Below are 23,269 nucleotides of genomic sequence, written 5' to 3' on the forward strand. Positions count from 1 at the left end.
TTTAAATGTTTAGTATTGAAATTGTGCTAATGATTATAAAATGTATATTTTCATAATTATCATATTTTTAATGAAAAACAGTCATATTTTGGCTAAAATTGTATTTGCCATGTCACCTTTTTCGTTCTCTTATTCCACGTTGTAATAGTTTTTGATTAAATTATGCAAATTAATATAAAAATTTATATTTTCATTATTATGTTTTTATTTAAAAAAATGTTGCTAAAACAATTGTAATATCACGTTTTCATTTTTTTTTTAACTAAATGCACTTTGAAAAGCTTTTTTTTGAATTATGCATTAAACATTAAAATTTATATTTTCAACTATTATTTGTCTTTTATAAAAAAAAAAGGCATAGTTTAGTCAAAATATGATTTTTCATGGACTTTTTCATTTTCCGTTCACTTATTGACCATTTTAACATTTTTTTTAATTAAATTATTCTTATGAATATGAAAATTCATATTTTCATAACTATAATTTTTATTCCTGAAAAAGTCACATTTTTGTCAAAACATTATTTGTCAGGTAATTCTTTTGTTTTTCATTTACTTATTGCACCTCTAAATTTTTTTTTCATTAAATGATGCTTAAGAATATTGTAAGGAATTATCTAATCATCTGCCTCCTGGACAGGATACCCCCGAATTCAGCCTTTTCTCTCGATCTCTGCTCTCCTATAAGCGCTTGGGGAAGTCTCAATGAAAACACACAAGGCAGCTCTCAGAGAGACGTTCCAAAGTTTATTGTCTCACACATGAAGATATACTTTCAAAGAGATGAGAGAGAAAGGGAGGGCTGCCAGGTGTGTGTGTGTGTGTGTGTGTGTTTGTGTGTGTGTGTGTGTGTGTGTGTGTGTGTGTGTGTGAACAGAAGAGAAAGTTAGGAGAGACAACTCCACAAGGTCATGTTGAGCCTGTAAAAGATAAGCCTAAAACAGAAATACAGGAACCACTGTGTGTGTACGAGCAAAGTAACAAATGCCACAAAAGGATAGTTCAGGGTATGCTCAACAGAAGCATACAACAAAATTACTATAACTACTAATGGCAACAAGATACATATTACCATAACCATTACCCATACCAAAAGGCGATAGTTTGGGTTTTTTCACAGTGAAGCGTATGAAAAAAGGATAAAGACAAGAACTGAGTGTTCTAGGTCAACCGAATCTAGGACTAGTGATCAAGGATATCTTACAGTATGTATCAGAAGATGAGAACCTAATGTCCAGTTGTATCCAAAACACATATATGTACATAGATTATTCCCATAAATATAAAAATTTATATTTTCATAATGATCTTTTTTATAAAATGTCATATTTTTGAGATTCACTTTTTCGTTTTTCTTTAACTTAATGCACCTTAACCTTAACGTGTATTTACGAAATTCTGCCAAATGACATGAAAATTCAAGTAAACTTTTTTAAAATGTTTAAAATGATGTCATAGCACCTTTTTGTTTTTTGTACACTTAATGCATTTTAAAAGTTTTTAATTAAATTAGCTAATGAATATAAAAATTTATATTGTAATAAAATGATAAAAATGTATATTTTCATAAAAATTTTTTGTGAACAAAAAGTCATATTTTTATCAAAACACGATTTGTCATGCCTTTTTTTGTTTTTTAATCACTTATTGCACCTTTCAACGGTTTTGATAAAATTATGCTAATGAATATAAAAAATAATATTAAAAATAATTTTTTAAAGCCATATTTTAGGCAAAACATTGTGTCGTGTTACCTTTTTGTTTTTCAACCACTTATTGCACCTTATAATTGTCATGCAGCGATGAACAGAGGCGAAAGCCGGAGTATAAGTCGCTGTATGTTTAATATAGGAGTGGCACACAGATATACACTCACAACCAGTGTTGTGCTAGTTACTAAAAAATAGTAACTAGTTACAGTTACTCGTTACTTCATTCAAAAAGTAACTCAGTTTTTTGATTACTTACACCAAAAAGTAATGCGTTACTGTTAAGTAACTTTTTAGTTTTTAAAGAACGTTCTTTAATGTTCCCATTAATGCCCTTTTATGCGCTATAGTCTATACAAACACAGAACTGACTTAAACACAAAGTAATTTTTAAACACTTTTATTTAATTCAGACCAGCAGAAACTGAATATATCACAAGGATTTCTAAAATAAATAACAAAACAAGCTGAATAATATATTCACAATCAAAAACTAAAGTGGCTTCTGCATCATAAAGCTGTTGTGTTGAGCTCTTAATGTTAAATTTCACAGCTTAAGTATGAAAACTATCAACAATGTAGAACAGAACACTGGGTTAGCTTCTAGCTTCTAGCTCCGTCCAGGCATGGAGTTAAGAGTCAAACCTTTAGGGTAAAGTAGGTACTCTTTTTCTTCTTCTGAGATGATCTATACCCCATTGTGTGTAATCATGTTGGCATGCTTGAAGATATGATGAATTGGACGCGTTGTCTCTTCAGATGGTACCCAGGGTAGTTGGTAGTTGGTTGTTTGCAGGTGGATATGTTACCCATTGCTGAGGTGGTGGTGGATGCACTGGTTCGTACCAAATACAGTTGGCAATTTCCAGATCAACCTGCATGTTGCAACAAGCGGCGCACATCGGACGTCTGGACCGGAAATCGAAGACGTATCCTCCGGGACAGCAGTGTAGCATAGCACAGGGAATACGCAGTTGGCGCGGGGAATATGGAACTAATGACTCGGCCATGATCTGCACACAACACTTAAAAGCATCATGATATCACGACACAAACGATAGTTTATCTAGCGGGCATTACACAAAAAGCAAAAATGGCTGTGGCAGCTATTGTGCCTCGAGTGATTGCAAAGTGTTTGTCTGGGAACCCGGCAGGGCATCCTGACCAGCCAATGTAGATCTTAGGGTCAGGTCCATATGGCATTATGGACGACGTCAGATCAGTTCTATTGATGTGTAGGTACTTTTTCCAGTTTACCTTATGCGTAAGGGCATCAAGAACTTCAATGGTGGTTGGCTTTAAATCTCGCCGGTTTCGGTTCTGTCTTTTTGTGTTAGCTGTGGGTCTAATATTGCCTGCCGGCCGGCAATTATCGTCCAACGCAATTACTCTAATGCCACTATCTAACAATACTGGCATGCATCTGCCATCCTAGAGTATAGGCAACACCTGCCAGACATTATGTCCTCCACAGTACCACAAATATCCGCTAGGGGCAAAGTGCCCCATCTAAGGCTGGGGACTTTTAAAAACTTGAGTAGCGTGGGCTCACAACCATAGTGATTTACATTGCAATCTGGTCTGACGGGGATTATTGGTTGCGCTGCCTCTAAGATATCTATACATAATTTTCCTACAGGGTGAGATCCAAGTGCTTGTATACATAGGGGGAATTTCTGACCATCACACGCTTGGACGATTAAGTCCTTATGCTCGAGGGTCGTTTCAGGATGATAATTACATGAAGAGTTTAAAGTCTTCATTCAGTTTGGGCCACGTGTTTTGGCTGCCGAACCGAGAAGGCATATTGCGGGACATAGGACTGAATGTAAGGAAATTCAAATGTTGGGAAACATTCCCAAATGCCTCTTGTAGGTTTAACTATAGGAGGTGCTTCAGATCGTTCGTGACATATTAAACAAGTGGTATTTTTGGTTAATTTTCGAGTGGTCTCACTTAACCATTGCTGATATAGGTTAGGGGTACTATCTGGCTTTTTGGTGTCATTAAAATAGGTAATCTGGGTGTGCCTAGTAATGTTACCTATTTGTAGAATTGAAGACACTAATTCACTCCACTGTGCGGGCACTATATTATCTCACAGATTTCTTGGTACTGCATAAGTTTGCCAAATATCTATGGCTATGTAGCGTATTTCTTTGGCAGGGTCCCACCCTGAGATGAACACTTTGGTTTGGTTGATGTGTTTCCTAGAGACATGGGCTCATTTAGCAAAATGACCCAATGCTTGTATGTCTTTATGGTAATAACAATGAGTGGCTTGTAGCACCATGTTAAGCGGTGCATTTGATAAGAGGGCTAGGGCGCATGCCTCATGGTTTCTAAAAATAGCTGATAATAAAAGCTGATATGTTTGGTACCTGTGCCATGTATAGTTACCACTGCTGTGCCAACTGCGTGCTTGGTGCGTTTCAGGTGTAGCATGCTTCCATTCTTAATCAGTGTGTTTGGGATATTTTCAGGTGACCTTTGCGTTACATTGGTTGAGATGCTGACCTTGCTTTGGCATTTCCAGAGATATAAATGAGTACTAATCTGAGTGTGATCCATACTATCATAAAGATTACAAAAGTTGTATGGGCATGTTTTTCTCCTAAATTGCTATTCTGATGTCGTAGCTTAAAGGCCATGGTTTTATCTAACCTTTTGCAGCGTTTCCTTCTTCACTCTTGTCGTTTGTTTGATTGCGTTGTACTTTGGCCCATGTTCGCAGTGCTGGACCCCATCCTCTGCTGATCGTGACCCCTTATTTTCTTTTTGAAGGGGTGCCGGTGAAGTCACTTTTGGACCTGCTGCACGACTGCAGTGATTGAGATGCCAGTGCTCCCTACCTTCTACTTTGACAGCTTTAGGGGTTGCCAGTCTCACCCTGAAGTGCCCCTCTTGACGAGATTCTCGCCAGTGCTTTCTTTTAAACACCCTTATATACACATAGTCTCCAGGCACAACCTGCTGGGCTTGTTCATCTGCATCAACACCATGCGTGGCTTCACAGACCTGAGAATACAAGGTTCTATGAATTTGGGTTAGATGTTTTACATAGTTTGACATTTCACTTTCAAGTTGTCTTTCTATGGAAAACCTTTCTACGGTAAAGGCTACTGGCATTGGTCAACCAGTTAACATTTCATCTGGAGTCAAATGTGCGTTACAATTGGTCTGGGATCGCATTTTCATCAATGCAAGGTGTAATGCCTGTACCCAATTCAATCTAGTGCTAGCACAAAGTTTGGCTATTTTTTCTTCCAACACACCCTTAGCCCTCTTTACCATTTCCTGAGATTGAGAATGATAAACACAACCAATTTTTTGTTTTATGCAGAGTGCTTCTGTGATAGCTTTTATGACTTAATTTAAAGTGAGTTCCATTGTCTAAACTTAGTTGATCAGGGATCCCAAATCTGGGAATAACTTCTCGGCACAAAAATTTAGATACCATTTTAGCATCACATTTAGCTGAGGCTACTGCTTCAACCCATCAGCTAAATCAATCAATTATCACAAGGATGTATCGCTTTCCCTCTGTCCTATCTACCATATCTACAAAGTCCATCATCAGATGTCTAAACGGCCCTCTGGGCTCAGGGATATGGCTTATCGGGGCTGTGAAATGTTTTCTGCTCCACGCTAAGTTTGCAGGCGCTTTTTCGACCATTGCATCCAAGCAAGGTGATCACCAATGTTTCTCTATGGAGTCTCTGGTCTCTTATAGCCCACAGTGGTCCACACCATGTGCTTCTTAATTTCTTCACTGAAAAAATTGATAACATTAGAAAAACAATAGGTTACTTTCGTAACTCCGGTTCTCTGAAACATCGAGTGGAGAGATCCACCTATGGGAAGGGCATCTGTACCTGACCTCTGCAGAAGCATCCAATTGCACCAAGTCTGGCTTGACAGACAGGAGCGCGTGCCCAAGGGCAGGTAAGGCAACGCCCCTTACCGGAGTGCATAAGGCACCCGCATGTGCTCCCTATCCTCAGTGAGCATATTCGCTTCTTGTGCAGCAAGCGGGGCAAACGGTGGATCTCTCCAATCGATGTTTTAGAGAACCGGGGTTACGAAAGTAACCTATTGTTCTCTTTCACCATCTCGTGTTCGAGATCCACCTATGGGAGATATAGACAACTCCCCGGTTGCCCAATACACTCACAGCGAGGCCCTGTAAGCCAGAGGACGGCCAAAAAGGTCACAAAGCAGCAGACTTAACACACTGCACGTGATAAAACACCCAGCCATGAAAAAGAAACATCCATCACTAGGTCGGGCAGACGTGGTTGAAAGGAGTGCAGGCCTAGTAGCACGTGGCTACGAAGAGCCCACACTTAGGCCCGAATGAGCCACCGGGGTCCGGGTAACATCAAGAGATGAAGAGCTGGTTGCTCTTTCAAAAAGAGTTTGTCCTGTCCATGTAAACCCGTAGGGTACACACAGGGCACAAAGCATTCAACCTCTGGTCCTCCGCAGAGGAAAAAGGAGGGGGGTGAAAGGCGGAGAGCTCAATCACCTCACCAGTGAAAGCTGGAAAGCACTTAGGTATGAAGGCCGGATTAGGCCTAAGTAAAACCTTATCTCCATTGAACGAGAATTTGGTGCACGAGGAATAAACCGAGAGCGCATGCAAATCACTGACATGTTTGGCGGAAGCCAAAGCTAAAAGCAGGGCCGTCTTGAAGCACAGCAGCTTGAGGGAGATATCCCCCAGGGGCTTGAAAGGCTGTTGGGCCAGCACCTCCAGCACCATAGAGATCCCAATCCGGGACTACACTTCTGGTGACCGGAATGTAGCGGCGCGCCCTTTATAAATCTACGGATAAGGGGGTGCTGCCCCACCGTAGTGTCGCTGAACCCGGCGTGACACGCAGTGATAGCTGCTAAATAGACCTTAATCGTCGAAAAAAATTCTGCCACGATCGATAAGGTCCTGCAAGAAACCCAGGATGTCTGCAACTGAACACAGATATGAAACAAGCTGGTGTTCTTCACACCACTCCTCAAACACACGCCACTTGCAGTCATAGAGAGAACGAGTGGAAGGGGCCCTGGCATTCTGAATCATGGCAATAACACGCGGGGCAAGCCCCAAGGTGTTTAAATTCGCCCTCTCACAGGCCAGGCCTGTCTGGGTGAGGATGATAGATTTCTCCGTTCGCTTGGGCCAGGAGGTCCGTGCAACAGGAGGGGCCAAGGCTCCGCATATAGAGGAGGAATTATCTCTGCTAGCTAAGGTGCCTTGGGCCACCTGGAAGCTATGAGGATCAGAGACAACCCCTGCACTGCGACCCTGGCGGGGTTATCAGGCAGAGCGGAGGGAAAGGAGGAGCAGCGTGCTGGGCCATGGATGAGGCAGAGCGTCCACGCCAAAGGGGGCGTCCTTGTCCCGAAGCGAGAAGAACATAGGACAGTGGGTGTTTTCATACTTGACATAGCGGCAAAGATCGCGCAACGGGCTGAGATGAAGGGACAAAATCCACTTCATATAAGCTCTCATTCTCAGAAGACCTAGAGGCAAAACATGGGTAGCCGAAGCGATCAGACCCTGTAATCTAAGACATGTGCGATACTGTATGCGCGCTCCTGCCCTGAACCGCGCGAGATGAATGAAGAAATGCGCTTCTGTGACAGGCGCACGCGCATCGTAACGGAATTCAGCTCCAAACCCAAGAAAATTACCTCCTGAGCGGGAGTGAAATTGCTCTTGTTCACATTGACTCTGAAACCGAGCGCAGCGATGTGTGAGAGCACACGGGCAGTGTTTTGAATCACTTCCTCTCTCCCTCTCAGGATCCTGACTTACATAGATTGTATGTAGATGAACAATGAGATCGCTCATTAATGGTGCAATGGCGCCATCTCGTGGCCAAACCATAGACAACATGCGGGGATCTGGGGGAAAATTCTCTCCCAGAAACGAACTCATTCGATTCGTTAGATTTATTTGTGTTTCTTTGTGAAAAACAGGGGCCGTAGCCTTTATTAAGTTTGTGACAGAAGTGTGAAGGGCGGTGTTTGGTGACACTGTTTTTGCACTTAATCTCACATCTATCCCCACTGGAACGGGGAAACGCACTTCGGACGACACGGGGAACAGTGAAGCCTGTGCGGCACAGAGAATGACCCTCACCGGCGAGGGGGGGCTGACCTCGCTGAAAGAGAACCTGCATCTTTTGGACGGGCGAACTTGAAGGGAAGAACAGGGATTCGGAGTTCTGGCCGCCCATAGACGCGGATTGAAAGCCCCTGTGGTCGAGCATCAGGTAGGCCGCTTTTGCTTAGGACCAGAAGGTTGGGGGGTTTGCGGCGAAGGACATCTTACCCCAGGGCCTTGCGTCACCATGACCATGACGACCAGAGATCGGGCGATGGTGACCCTTTCTCGCGTTGTTGACCCAAATCAAGCAGGAGTTCGGCCTGATACGCGGACATAAGCGAGGAGACATTGAGCGCTCGAATAGAAAGAGCTGAGGCTTTATACGATGCCTGATGAATCGACGCGGAGATGCGATCCTTCTTACCCGGGAGGACGGGCTTGGGTGGGGCGAGCAGCCCGCCCTGAGATGGGTTGAGGTGTCTGGTGATGGAAGGCTCGATAACGGGGGGATAGCCCATGCCGAGACTCGCCATATCCTTAACTTCAAGCCCCGCAAGACCGTGTTTCAGATCGAGCGGGTTTTCCCAATAATATCTCGTTTCGCACATGCAGGGAGGACAGGAAGAAGCTACTTTCTCGGGCCGGAAGGAGGTCCCAGAAGCTTACTGTCATATACGTCTCTCACCTGATCCGAAGAATTCAGGAGAGCTGGCCATTTGATGCCGAGCCACGTGGCAGCGCTTTTACAAAGCTCTAGCAAAACCGATTGTGGTACTTATAATCTTATACTCCAGTACTCACATTAGTTCTCACTCTCCAGTGTTCTGTATTGTTGAAAATTTATGATCAAACTCTTGATGTCACCCAAATGAGGATGGGTTCCCCTTTTGAGTCTTGTTCCTCTCAAGGTTTCTTCCTCATAACATCGAAGGAAGTTTTTCCTTGCCACAGTCGCCACGGCTTGCTCATCAGGAATAAATGCACACCATTGACCTGGACTGTTGATTTCTGTAAAGCTGCTTTGAGACAATGACTGTTGTGAAAAGCGCTATAGAAATAAACTTGACTTGACTTGACTTGACTTCTTTAATAAGCATGGGGAGAAAAGAAAGTACCCCATTACAACTTCTCCAGATTCCCTTTTTCGGATCTAGAACTGCTCCTCTCTTCTCCCAGGTTTCTTTTTCCTCGGGACTTGCTTTGCTCTGAAACTTTTGCTATTTCTAATTCTAATTCCTCAACTTGCATTACAGCTATTACATTAGTTTTTCCTACTGCTGCTTTCTTTGCCGCTTTATCGGCTGCAGCATTCCCTCTGGAAATCCAGGATCCATCCATTTTATGGGCCTTACACTTAATAATAGCCAGCTTAGTTCGCAATTTCATTACTGCCAATAAATCTGATATTGCTGGCCCGTGTCTGATAGCTGACCCATCTGCTCTTTGAAATCCCTTTTGGGCCCAAATGGATCTGAAAACATTTCATACGCCATAAGCATAAGCTGAATCTGTATACTTAGTATAGGCTTGTCCTGCCCCTAATTTACATGCTGCTGAAAGGGCTTTTATCTCCGCCAGGTGTGCTGAGCATGGTTGCGGCACCGTGGTGTTGACAACAGTTTCAAATGAATCTGCGTCATTATTATATTTAATTTACATTTACATTTACATTTGCGGCATTTAGCAGATGCCCTTATCCAGAGCGATGTACAAAAGTGCTTTAAATCTCTAGTAATGAATAAATCTACACTGGTACGCCAGATTACAAACTTAATATAAATATTACCCTAGAATTCTACAAACTTGGGAAGTGCTAATTTAAGTGTTTCAGGAAGATGTAGGTCTTCAATCGTTGCTTGAAAATAATCAGGGACTCCGCTGTACGGACATCCAGGGGAAGTTCATTCCACCACCTTGGTGCCAGAACAGAGAAGAGTTGGCTATGATGTAATACTATGATGTAATACTTTAATTTAATAACGGCATAACCTGCTTTGTTTCCTTCGCTTACACGGTAACATGAGCCGTCGACGAAAAAGACATACTTAGCATCTGGTAAAGGTTGAGTCGCTAAGTCTTCTCTGGCTTTTAAAAATTTTTCTGATTACTCTGTACATTCGTGAGGCATCCCTTCCGTTACAAGCACTACCCTATCATCTGGGTTTATGGTGCTGCATCTGAAAATATTACATCATAGCCAGTTCGTCTGGCATTTGTCATAACAAAAGAGTTACTGGTCAAAAGCACATGTGACATGTATAGAGTTACTGGATGTCCTATTTTGATTTTACAGGCTTTCTGATATGCGAAGGCTGCTGCTGCTACTGCTTGGTAACAAGGGGGCATGCCTTTCTCTACATTGTCTAGAGCGGTGCAAAAATACTCAGTTGGCTGTTTTCCCATACTTTGTTGCTGCGTCAATACAGCTGAAGCAAACCCTTTTCATTCTGATATATAGATGGAAGGGTTTACAATAATCTGGACTGGCTAGCGCAGGGGCTGATGCCAGTGTGTTTTTTTATCAGTTCAAATGCAGTGTCTCCATCTGGGGTCCAAATTAGCGCAGCCCTTGGTTTAGCTTGGTCTGCTACTTTTATCATGTCTCTAAGGGGCTGTGCTTTTAGTGCAAAATCACATATCCAGGGCCTACTAAACCCTGCCATGCCAAGGAACGACGGCATAGATACTCTACCTTTTGTTTACAGAATTGTGATTGCTCCTTACTTACTTTATGCCCATTCTGAGACAATGTTTTTAACACTGTTATTAAATCTTGAAGACACTGTTCTTTCGTGCTGCTACAAATTAATAGATCATCAAATGACATCTAGTAATCGACTTGAAATTTGCAGGTTTGACAAATCACGCACCCATACCTGATTGAATATTGAGGGGCTTTCACAATAACCCTGTGGTAATCGAGTGTAGGTGTATTGTTGCCCTCCATATGTGAATGCAAACAGGTATTGCGATTCTGGATGCAATGGCACACTGAAAAATGCTGAACATAGGTCTATTACTGTATAACACTTTGTGTCTTTGCGAATATTGGACAGTAATGTATGTGGATCAGGCACTACTGGATTTTCTGCCACCACTATTTGGTTAACTGGCCTCAAATCATGGACCAGTCTCCACTTATTTGAATTTGGTTTTTGGACCGGAAAAATCTGAGTGTTGCAAGGACTGTTTGTGGGGATTAGGACTCCTACTTCCAATAATCCCTGAATTGTGGGTTTTATACCTTCTACGGCCTGTTGTGACAATGGATACTGTCTCTGATTTGGCAACTGGACATCTGGCTTTACCTGGATTTTCAGTAGTCCCGCTGATTTCACTATTCCCACATCCTTTGGATGTTTTGACCATAATTAATCTGATACGTCTTTCAAGATTTCCAGAATATTTTGTTCAACAGTTTCTATATTCTCTGTGAGTTGTGGCATCTGAATTTCTAGCCCAAATGTCACCTGTACTTTTGTTTGTTTGCTAATCATTACATGCGTGGCCATTGTATGTTTGATTGTTTTCTGCGATATCCTAAGAAACTTTTTATCTGGAGACAAGTGTATGTACGGATTATTAGTAGGCACCCACTCTCTTATCTGATCTGCCTCCCTTATCATTGTCCCTAGATCTTTGGATTAAAATTTTTTCCCGATCATTAAGGTGACATGTGGAACAGCACTGTGTACTTGGTAAGAGTCTTTAATCTTTTCAGGCAGTTCCACTTTAGCTGCCACTCCTTGTTGTCCCACTAATATGTACAAAGCCTTGATATTATACTTGTGTCTGTCTATCTGTTCTTTCCAGAGTTTTTCCTACTATTCATCTTGTCCTCCTTAGTCATATTTCGTTGTGCAGTGCCAGGGGTATTGTGCTTCTTTACAATCTGGGTGCATGTACACTAACCAGGTTTTCCATTTGTTGTAGGTTTCCCATAATCCTGCCATCCCATTCTTTTCTATTTCCAGCCAATAGACTTCATCCGTTGTGTTCTGTACATTGTCTTTTTCAAGCTCTATATATTGCTGTGCTAGTGGCTCTGGTATTGTGACCCAAACTCCTGTTGGCCCACTGTGTATAAAAAACACCAAGCACCAAGTTTACAGAAGACATCTCTTACCAGCAAATTAGCTGGTGTATCCGGTGAGCATAGGAGGGGTGCTTGTATCATAATTCCTTCTACGGTTATTTTTTGTGTGAACCAAAAAGTCTGTGTTTTCTCTGAGAAGCCAATAGTTTTTACTGCTTTACGGGAGAGGGGGAGCTTAAAACCTTCTTTTCCTATGCTTTTAAAAGTTGCTCTAGTGTCGATTAGGAAAGGTGCCTGCACATCACTTCCGATGACCACCTAAATTGACGGTTCTTGCGCAGGATGCAGTGAAGTAAAACACTGCACCAGCTCCCCTTCTGGCTTCTCTGGGCTCCTTCACATCTGGCTGGAGGTAGGCCAAGCCGGGCCTCCTCCAGGAGGGATAGGCACTGCTTGGGCCTAATTTCCTGCGTTTATCCAAGACCCTGTCCAGCTCCTTGCATTTTGCCCAGGCACTGATGTTGTTTGTGTCCTGATAAGAACCCCTCCGGCCTGTGCATCTTGTCGTATGTGTGGGCAATTCCTTTGTATATGCGCTGGATCCTGACAGATCCAGCATCCAGCTCCTCGTCCACTTTGCATCCAGTAGTTTCCGGGTGAGGGTCCACGTATAAGAGGTACTCCTTTTCCCCGGCCTCTTTCTGACCCCACCATCTAGGCCAGGGGTGTCAAATTTAGGCCTGCGGGCCAGATTTGGCCCACGGTGTAATTATATTTGCCCCGTGAGGTCATATCAAATGTGTATTAGAGCCCACAAGTATATAGCGCATACACCGCTAATACTACAAATCCCAGAATGCTTTGTTAGCGCGTTAGTTAAGACCGCTGAAAAACTCTGCGCTGAAAAACTCAGCGTACTCAGCACTGAATTTAAGTCCAGAAATGCAATTTGATCTGCTCAGTAATCCGTTTGTGGTTGACTTGGAAAGCGCACTAACCAACCTCCAAATGGAGCTGATTGAACTGCAGTGTAATGACATGCTCAAGTCAAAGTACGACTCTGTGTGTGCTGCACAGTTTCCATGTTTCCTCCCCGACACACTGCCCAACTCTGTGCCCAAGCTGCTCAAATGCTCTCTATGTTCGGCAACACATATCTGTGAGCAACTGTTCTCTTTGATGAAGATGAACAAAACACAATTCAGGAGTCTCACTGATGAACACCTTCACTCAATCCTGAGGATTTCCTCAGCTCAGAGCCTAAACCCAGACATGATGCAAGTTTGGCCCACGACTTTGTCCCAGTTTAAAATTTTGGCCCACTGTGAATTTGAGTTTGATACCCCTGATCTAGGCTGTGGGGAATATTGGGGAAACTGTAGTCCTGGTGAATACAAAGGTTGTATCATCGGATTTTTGGGATACAACTGTCGTTTGGGGTTAAATCATCATTGCCTGTTGGGGCTGTGGCTGTGTCAGTGTAGGCTGTGCAGTGTTAGGTGCTACTAGGACAGCTGCTTGCTTTGCTGCATTTTCTTTTTTCTTCTCCTGGTTTTCCTGTTCATTCCGTACTAGCTCTCCAAGCTTAGCTTTATGCAGTTGTTGGAGAAGGTTTTCGGCTGCTTTTCTTGCTTCCTTCTCTCTTTTCCTAAATAGCTCTGTATGATGAATAATGTGAGCTTCGAATGTAGCATTCAGGCCGACTATAGTTTCAAGTTGATTTTTAACTTCGTTTTGCAGGGCTTTCTTCAGCATCAGCTTAAATAGTGCTTCACTGGCAGCAGTTTGATCCCAGTGAGCTCCCATTTCCTCTCTCCAATCATTCTTTAGTTTTAAAATTAATTGAGCTTCCTCTTCCAGCTTTATTCTTTTCACTTTTCCAGGATCTGCTTTGGTTGGTTATGCCACCCTTAGGGCATCCCAGATGTTCTTCCTCCAAGGCCCTAAGGGGCTGTGATCATACTTAAGCTCTTCAGCCATTCTTTTGATTTCAGCTTGATCAAACAGTTCAAGTGTCTTAGCTTTTTCTAAGGTTTGGGATAGGATTGCTTTCTCATCTGCTATGGCAAGGACAACTTATTGTACCTTTTTACAGTTTTGCTAATTAATATAAAAATTTGTAGTTTCATTAAACCTATCAGAATATAAAAATATTATAAAAATTTTGATAGCGATGTTAATTCATATTTTCATAATAACTGTATTTTTACAAAAAAAGTCAAATTTGAGTTACAACATGATTTGACATGGCAACTTTTCGTTTACTTATTGCACATTTTAACGGTTTTACATGAAAATATTCTTAAGAATAGGAAAATAGTTATTTTTATAAAAACTATCATAGTTTTTAAGAACAAAAGTTGTCATGTCATCTTTTTGTTATTTATTTACTTTTATTTACCGTTTAACGGTTTTTCATGAAAATATACTAATGAGTATATAAATTCATATTTTTATAACTAGCTTTTTATGAAAAAGGTCATATTTATATCAAAACATTTTTTGTCATGCGATCTTGTTTATCTTTCACAAATTGCACCTTTTAATAATAAGTATCGAAATTGTGCTAATGAAACCTTTTTGTTTTTCATTTACTTATTGCACCGTTTAATGATTTTTCATAAAATTATGCTAATGAATATAAAGATTCAGATTTTCATAACTCATTTTTTATGAAAAAGGTCAAAATAATGAAACATTTTCTGTCATGTGATCTTGTAGTTTTTCGTTTACAAATTGCACCTTTAAATGGTTAGTTTTGAAATTGTGCTAATGAATATAAAAATTCTGATTTTCATAATCTTTTTATGAAAAACTGTTACCTTTTTGTTCTCTTATTCCACTTTTAAATAGTTCTTAATCAAATTCTGCAAATTAATATAAACATTTATATTTTTATTATAATTTTCCAGGATTTTTTTTTTGTTAAAACATTGTCAATTTTGTCGATTTTCTTTTTCACTTTTTAAATGTATTTCATGAATTATTCATAAGAACATGACAATTCATATTTTCATAATTATGAATGTTTTTTACTGGAAAAAAAAAACATTTTTAAAACATTGTCATTCCACCTTTTAGTTTTCCGTTCACTTATTGCAATTTTTCAAGGGTTTTCATGAACTAATGCTAATGAATATAAAAGTTCATCTATTCAAAATACCAACCCGAATTTTATAAAAACTTTGATAGCGATGTTGGTTCTAAATTATATTTATTTTTACAGAAAAATAGTAATATTTTAGATTCAACATAATCTGTCATTTTTGTTTTTCGCTCACGTATTGTACATTTTAACAATTTTGATTCAATTTGCTAATTTAATATAAAAATTTCTATTTTTATAATACTAACATTTTTTTTATTAAGTTAGCAATGTTAATTCATATTTTCATAATAACTATTATATTTATTTTTACGAAAAAATATCATGATTTTTTTACATGATTTTTCATGGCAACTTTTCGTTTACCTCATGGCACTTTTCACACCTTTTTTAAAACACCGGTTTTACTTGAAATTCTTAAGAATATGAGAATTAATATTTGTATAACTATTTTTTTTTTTTTAATGAACAAAAGTCATATCATTGCAAAACATGCTTTGTCATGTTAACTTGTATTACATTCAGTTATTGCACCTTTTAACGGTTTTTAATGAAATTTTATTTTAATAATTTTTACATATTTATGAGACATTTTTTCAAATAAAATTTGATTTGCCATGTCACCCTTTGCGCCATCTTATTTCACCTTTTAATGGAACTTAATGAAATTATGCTTTGAATATGAAATGTATATTTTAACAATATCTATAATACAATAACGATTAAACGAAAAAACCTTTTTAATACAAAAAAATATATAACAATTAATTTTTTTGTCATACTTTTAGGCAAAATATGATTTGTCATGGCAGCTTTTCATTTTTGCATCGTTTACCGTTACTTCATGAAATTATGCTAAAGAATATAAAAATTCAGATTTTTATAATCTCATATTTTTTATGAAAACGGTCAGATTTGTCAAAACATTATCTGTATTGCAATCTTGTTTTTTTTTTTCACAAACTGCACCTTTTAATGGTAAGTATTGAAATTGTGCTAGTGAATATAAAAATTCATATTTTCATTATTATAATTTTTTTTTATTATTTTCATAATAACTATGTTTATTTTTACAGAAAGAAGTCATATTTTAAATTCAGCATAATGTGCAATGGCACCTTTTTTCATTCACTTAATGCACCTTTGATGGTTTTAAATGAAATTATTCCTAAGAATATGAAAAATCATATTTCCATTATCTTTTTTTTATTAACAAAAGTTATATATTTGTCAAAATGTGTCAAGTCACCCTTTTTTTAATCACTTATTGCACATTTAAGGGTTTTGGTGACATTTTGCTAATGAATATGAAAACTAATATTTTCACAGAATAATTCACAAATTATGCAAATTAAAAATAACAATTGTATTTTCATTATTATATTGTCATGAATTTTTTGTTAAAAATTAATTTGTCATGGAATTTTTTCGTTTTCATTAACTCATTGGACTTTTTACATTTTTTTTATGAATTATTCATAAGAACATGAAAATTTATATTTTCATAATATTATTATTATTATGTTATTCATAAAATAATACTAATTAATATAAAAATGTATCTTTTCATATTACCTATAAGAATTTTATTAAAAAAAAAAATGGCCCCTTTTCGTTTTTCGTTCACTTAGTGCACATTTAAAGGTTTTACTTGAAATTATTCCTTTATTAAAAAGGAAACAACAGCACATATTTGGCAAAGCCTTCTATGTGCTGGCAAGAATGAGTTTCTTAGTCGCTGAAAATGCGATTCCGCAAGTCTCAGGTTTCTAGGACAGAGACAAAGCTGTTTTTCAAACCAAGTGAATTTGCATAAGCAGCATGCATTTTCCAATGATAATTTTACATGTTCATGATGAGATAATATAAAACAAATCATTTTCTGACCAAAATATGACATTGTTTGTATAAATATTTTAGTTATTGCAAAAATATAGATTTTCCTATTCCAAATTATATTTTCATAAAAACTGTTCAAAACTGCAAAAAGAGAATGTAAATGGGTTAGAATGTCATAATTAATCAAAAACAAAACAACAGCTCATAAAGCAAAGCTTTCGTCGTGTTGTCAAGAATTTGTTTCTTAGGTGCTGAAAATGTGATTCCGCAAGTCTAAGGCTTCTAGGACAAAGAGAAAGCGTTTTTTCGAACCAAGTGTAAAAACACAAACAGCACTTTCCCAGGATCTGTTTACATGTTTATGATAAGATATGATATTACAAAACATTTTCTTACCAAATTGACATTTTTCATAAATATATTTAGTTATTTCAAAAATATTATTTTTCATATTCATAATCATAATTTCATAAAAACTGTTAAGAACTGCAAAAAGTGAATGAAAATGGCTTCAAAAGTCATAATCAAAAACGTAACAACAGCACATATTTGGCAAAGCCTTCTACATGTGAAGAATGGGCTTCTTAGGCGAATAAGCGGTTTTTCGAAGAATTTGCACTTATAACATGAACTTGAACATGATCAATTTACATGAGATATAATGTTACAAATCATATTCTGACTAAAATATGACATTGTTTATATAAATATTTTAGTTATTGCAAAAAAATATTTTTTTCTGATGATATGCTGAAACAAATATAAACAGACATGACACATTATGCTTAGACAAAAATATGACGTTTTAAATTAAAATTTTTTTAAATGTATACAAGTCATGTTTTGACAAAAATATGGCTTTTCATTAAATACATTATAGTTATTGTGAAAATATCAATTTTCATATTTATAAGCATGATTTAATAAAAAAAACATTAAAAACAGTAAGCAATATGAAAAACTTGATATGACAAATCAAGTTTTTAAATTTTATTGTGAAAAATTACTTCATATACGTAAGCATCAGTTAACTACAAACCATTGAAAATGCAAAATTCAACGCAAAACATGATAAACATTTTGAAAAATAATGACTAAAAATACTGTATAATGAATATAAAAAAGTATTGTTATTTCAAAATATTATTTTCATATTCATAATCATAATTTCATAAAAACTGTTAAGAACTGCAAAAAGTGAATGAAAATGGCTTCAAAAGTCATAATCAAAAACGTAACAACAGCACATATTTGGCAAAGCCTTCTACATGTGAAGAATGGGCTTCTTAGGCGAATAAGCGGTTTTTCGAAGAATTTGCACTTATAACATGAACTTGAACATGATCAATTTACATGAGATATAATGTTACAAATCATATTCTGACTAAAATATGACATTGTTTATATAAATATTTTAGTTATTGCAAAAAAATATTTTTTTCTGATGATATGCTGAAACAAATATAAACAGACATGACACATTATGCTTAGACAAAAATATGACGTTTTAAATTAAAAATTTTTTTTTAAATGTATACAAGTCATGTTTTGACAAAAATATGGCTTTTTCATTAAATACATTATAGTTATTGTGAAAATATCAATTTTCATATTTATAAGCATGATTTAATAAAAAAAACATTAAAAACAGTAAGCAATATGAAAAACTTGATATGACAAATCAAGTTTTTAAATTTTATTGTGAAAAATTACTTCATATACGTAAGCATCAGTTAACTACAAACCATTGAAAATGCAAAAATTCAACGCAAAACATGATAAACATTTTGAAAAATAATGACTAAAAATACTGTATAATGAATATAAAAAAAGTATTGTTATTTCAAAAATATGAATTTTCATATTCATAATCAAAACTTCATAAAAACTGAAACAAGTGAATAAAAATTGCTTAGAAAGACATGATTAATCAAAAACAAAACAACAGCACATTCTTGGCAAAGCTTGCATGTGTTGTCAAGAATGAGTTTCATAGACGCTGAAATTGCGATTCCACAAGTCTCAGGCTTCTAGGACGAAGAGAAAGCGGTTTTTCGAGCCAAGCGAATATGCACAAACAGAATGCACTCGCACATGATCATTTAAGATATTTATGATTAGTTATAATATTACAAACCATTTTCTGACCAATTATAAAATTTTTCATAAAAAGTATTATTTCAAAAATATCAATTTTTATATTCATAATCAAAACTGCAACAAGTGAATAAAAATTGCTTAGAAAGACATGATTAATCAAAAACAAAACAACAGCACATATTTGGCAAAGCTTTTTACGTGTTGTCAAGAATGAGTTTCATAGACGCTGAAATTGCCATTCCGCAAAGTCTCAGGCTACTAGGTCGAAGAAAAAGCGAATTTTCGAGCCAATCGAATATGAACAAACAGAATGCACTTGCACATGGTCATTTTACATATTTAAGATGAGAGATGATATTACAAACCATTTTCTGAACAGATTATGACATTTTTCATAAAAAGTAATTATTTTAAAAATATGAATTTTCATATTCATATACAAAACTTCATAAAAACTGTTAAAAACTGCAACAAGTGAATAAAATTTGCTTTAGAAAGACATGATTAATCAAGAACAAAACAACAGCACATTTCTGGCAAAACTTGCACGTGTTGTCAAGAATGAGTTTCATAGACGCTGAAATTGCGATTCCGCAAGTCTCAGGCTTCTACGACGAAGAGAACGCGACTTTTCGAACCAAGTGAATATGCACAAGCAGAATGCACTTGCCCATTATCATTTAGGATATTTATAAATAGATATAATATTACAAACCATTTTCTGACCAAATTATGAAATTTTTCATAAAAAGTATTATTTCAAAAATATCAATTTTCATTTTCATAATCAAAACTTCATAAAAACTGCAAAAAGTGAATAAAAATTGCTTTGAAAGAAATGAATTATAAAAAACAAAACAACAGCACATTCTTGGCAAAGTTGGTGCGTGTTGTCAAGAATGAGTTTTATAGACGCTGAAATTGCCATTCCGCAAGTCTCAGGCTTCTAGGACGGAGAGAAAGCGGTTTTTCGAGCCAATCGAATATGCACAAACAGAATGCACTAGCACATGATACTTTTACATATTTAAGATGAGATATGATATTACAAAACATTTTCTGACCAAATTATGAAATTTTTCATAAAAAGTATTGATATTTCAAAAATATCAATTTTCATATTCATAAACAAAACTTCATAAAAACTTTTAAAAACTGCAAAAAGTGAATAAAATTTGCTTAGAAATACATGATAAATCAAAAACAAAACAACAGCACATTTCTGGCAAAGCTTGCACGTGTTGTCAAGAATGAGTTTCATAAACGCTGAAATTGCGATTCCGCAAGTCTCAGGCTTCTAGGACGAAGAGAAAACTGTTTTTCGAGCCAAGCGAATATGCACAAACAGAATGCACTTGCTCATGATCATTTAAGATATTTATGATTAGATTTTATTATTACAAACCATCCTCTGACCAAATTATGATATTTTATAAAATGTATTATTTCAAAAATATCAATTTTTATATTCATAATCAAAACTTCATAAAAACTGTTAAAAACTGCAAAAAGTGAATAAAATTTGCTTAGAAAGAAATGATTAATCAATAACAGCACATTCTTGGCAAAGCTTGCACGTGTTGTCAAGAATGAGTTTCATAAACGCTGAAATTGCGATTCTGCAAGTCTCAGGCTTCTAGAACAAAGAGAACGCGGTTTGTCGAGCCAAGCGAATATGCACAAACAGAATGCACTTGCATTTAAGATGAGATATGATATTACAAAACATTTTCTGACCAAATTATGACTTTTTCATAAAAAGTATTTTTATTTCAAAAATATAAATTTTTATATTCATAATCAAAACTTCATAAAAACTGCAACAAGTGAATTAAAATTGCTTAGAAAGACAGGATTAATCAAAAACAGCACATTCTTGGCAAAGCTTGCACGTGTTGTCAAGAATGAGTTTCATAGACGCTGAAATTGCGATTCCGCAACTCTCAAGCTTCTACGACGAAGAGAACGCGACTTTTCGAGCCAAGTGAATATGCACAAGCAGAATGCACTTGCCCATTATCATTTAAGATATTTATAAATAGATATAGTATTACAAACCATTTTCTGACCAAATTATGAAATTTTTCATAAAAAGTATTATTTCAAAAATATCAATTTTCATATTCATAATCAAAACTTCATAAAAACTGCAAAAAGTGAATAAAAATTGCATAGAAATAAATGAATTATAAAAAACAAAACAACAGCACGTCTGGCAAAGCTTGCACGTGTTGTCAAGAATGAGTTTCATAGACGCTGAAATTGCGATTCTGCAAGTCTCAGGCTTCTAGAACAAAGAGAACGCGGTTTGTCGAGCCAAGCGAATATGCACAAACAGAATGCACTTGCATTTAAGATGAGATATGATATTACAAAACATTTTCTGACCAAATTATGACTTTTTCATAAAAAGTATTTTTATTTCAAAAATATAAATTTTCATATTCATAATCAAAACTTCATAAAAACTGCAACAAGTGAATTAAAATTGCTTAGAAAGACAGGATTAATTAAAAACAGCAATTCTTGGCAAAGCTTGCACGTGTTGTCAAGAATGAGTTTCAAAGACGCTGAAATTGCCATTCCGCAAGTCTCAGGCTTCTAGGACGGAGAGAAAGCGGTTTTTCGAGCCAAGCGAATATGCACAAACAGAATGCACTTGCACATGATAATTTTACATATTTAAGATGAGATATGATATTACAAAACATTTTCTGACCAAATTATGAAATTTTTCATAAAAAGTATTGATATTTCAAAAATATCAATTTTCATATTCATAAACAAAACTTCATAAAAACTTTTAAAAACTGCAAAAAGTGAATAAAATTTGCTTAGAAATACATGATAAATCAAAAACAAAACAACAGCACATTTCTGGCAAAGCTTGCACGTGTTGTCAAGAATGAGTTTCATAAACGCTGAAATTGCGATTCCGCAAGTCTCAGGCTTCTAGGACGAAGAGAAAACTGTTTTTCGAGCCAAGCGAATATGCACAAACAGAATGCACTTGCTCATGATCATTTAAGATATTTATGATTAGATTTTATTATTACAAACCATCCTCTGACCAAATTATGACATTTTTCATAAAAAGTATTATTTCAAAATATCAATTTTTATATTCATAATCAAAACTTCATAAAAACTGTTAAAAACTGCAAAAAGTGAATAAAATTTGCTTAGAAAGAAATGATTAATCAATAACAGCACATTCTTGGCAAAGCTTGCACGTGTTGTCAAGAATGAGTTTCATAAACGCTGAAATTGCGATTCTGCAAGTCTCAGGCTTCTAGAACAAAGAGAACGCGGTTTGTCGAGCCAAGCGAATATGCACAAACAGAATGCACTTGCATTTAAGATGAGATATGATATTACAAAACATTTTCTGACCAAATTATGACTTTTTCATAAAAAGTATTTTTATTTCAAAAATATAAATTTTTATATTCATAATCAAAACTTCATAAAACTGCAACAAGTGAATTAAAATTGCTTAGAAAGACAGGATTAATCAAAAACAGCACATTCTTGGCAAAGCTTGCACGTGTTGTCAAGAATGAGTTTCATAGACGCTGAAATTGCGATTCCGCAACTCTCAAGCTTCTACGACGAAGAGAACGCGACTTTTCGAGCCAAGTGAATATGCACAAGCAGAATGCACTTGCCCATTATCATTTAAGATATTTATAAATAGATATAGTATTACAAACCATTTTCTGACCAAATTATGACATTTTTCATAAAAAGTATTATTTCAAAATATCAATTTTCATATTCATAATCAAAACTTCATAAAACTGCAAAAGTGAATAAAATTGCATAGAAATAAATGAATTATAAAAAACAAAACAACAGCACGTCTGGCAAAGCTTGCACGTGTTGTCAAGAATGAGTTTCATAGACGCTGAAATTGCGATTCTGCAAGTCTCAGGCTTCTAGAACAAAGAGAACGCGGTTTGTCGAGCCAAGCGAATATGCACAAACAGAATGCACTTGCATTTAAGATGAGATATGATATTACAAAACATTTTCTGACCAAATTATGACTTTTCATAAAAAGTATTTTTATTTCAAAAATATAAATTTTCATATTCATAATCAAAACTTCATAAAAACTGCAACAAGTGAATTAAAATTGCTTAGAAAGACAGGATTAATTAAAAACAGCAATTCTTGGCAAAGCTTGCACGTGTTGTCAAGAATGAGTTTCAAAGACGCTGAAATTGCCATTCCGCAAGTCTCAGGCTTCGAGGACGAAGAGAAATCGGTTTTTCGAGCCAAGCGAATATGCACAAACAGAATGCACTTGCACATGATAATTTTACATATTTAAGATGAGATATGATATTACAAAACATTTTCTGA

Source organism: Silurus meridionalis, chromosome 5 (assembly GCF_014805685.1).
Source record: "Silurus meridionalis isolate SWU-2019-XX chromosome 5, ASM1480568v1, whole genome shotgun sequence".
NCBI lineage: Eukaryota > Metazoa > Chordata > Actinopteri > Siluriformes > Siluridae > Silurus > Silurus meridionalis.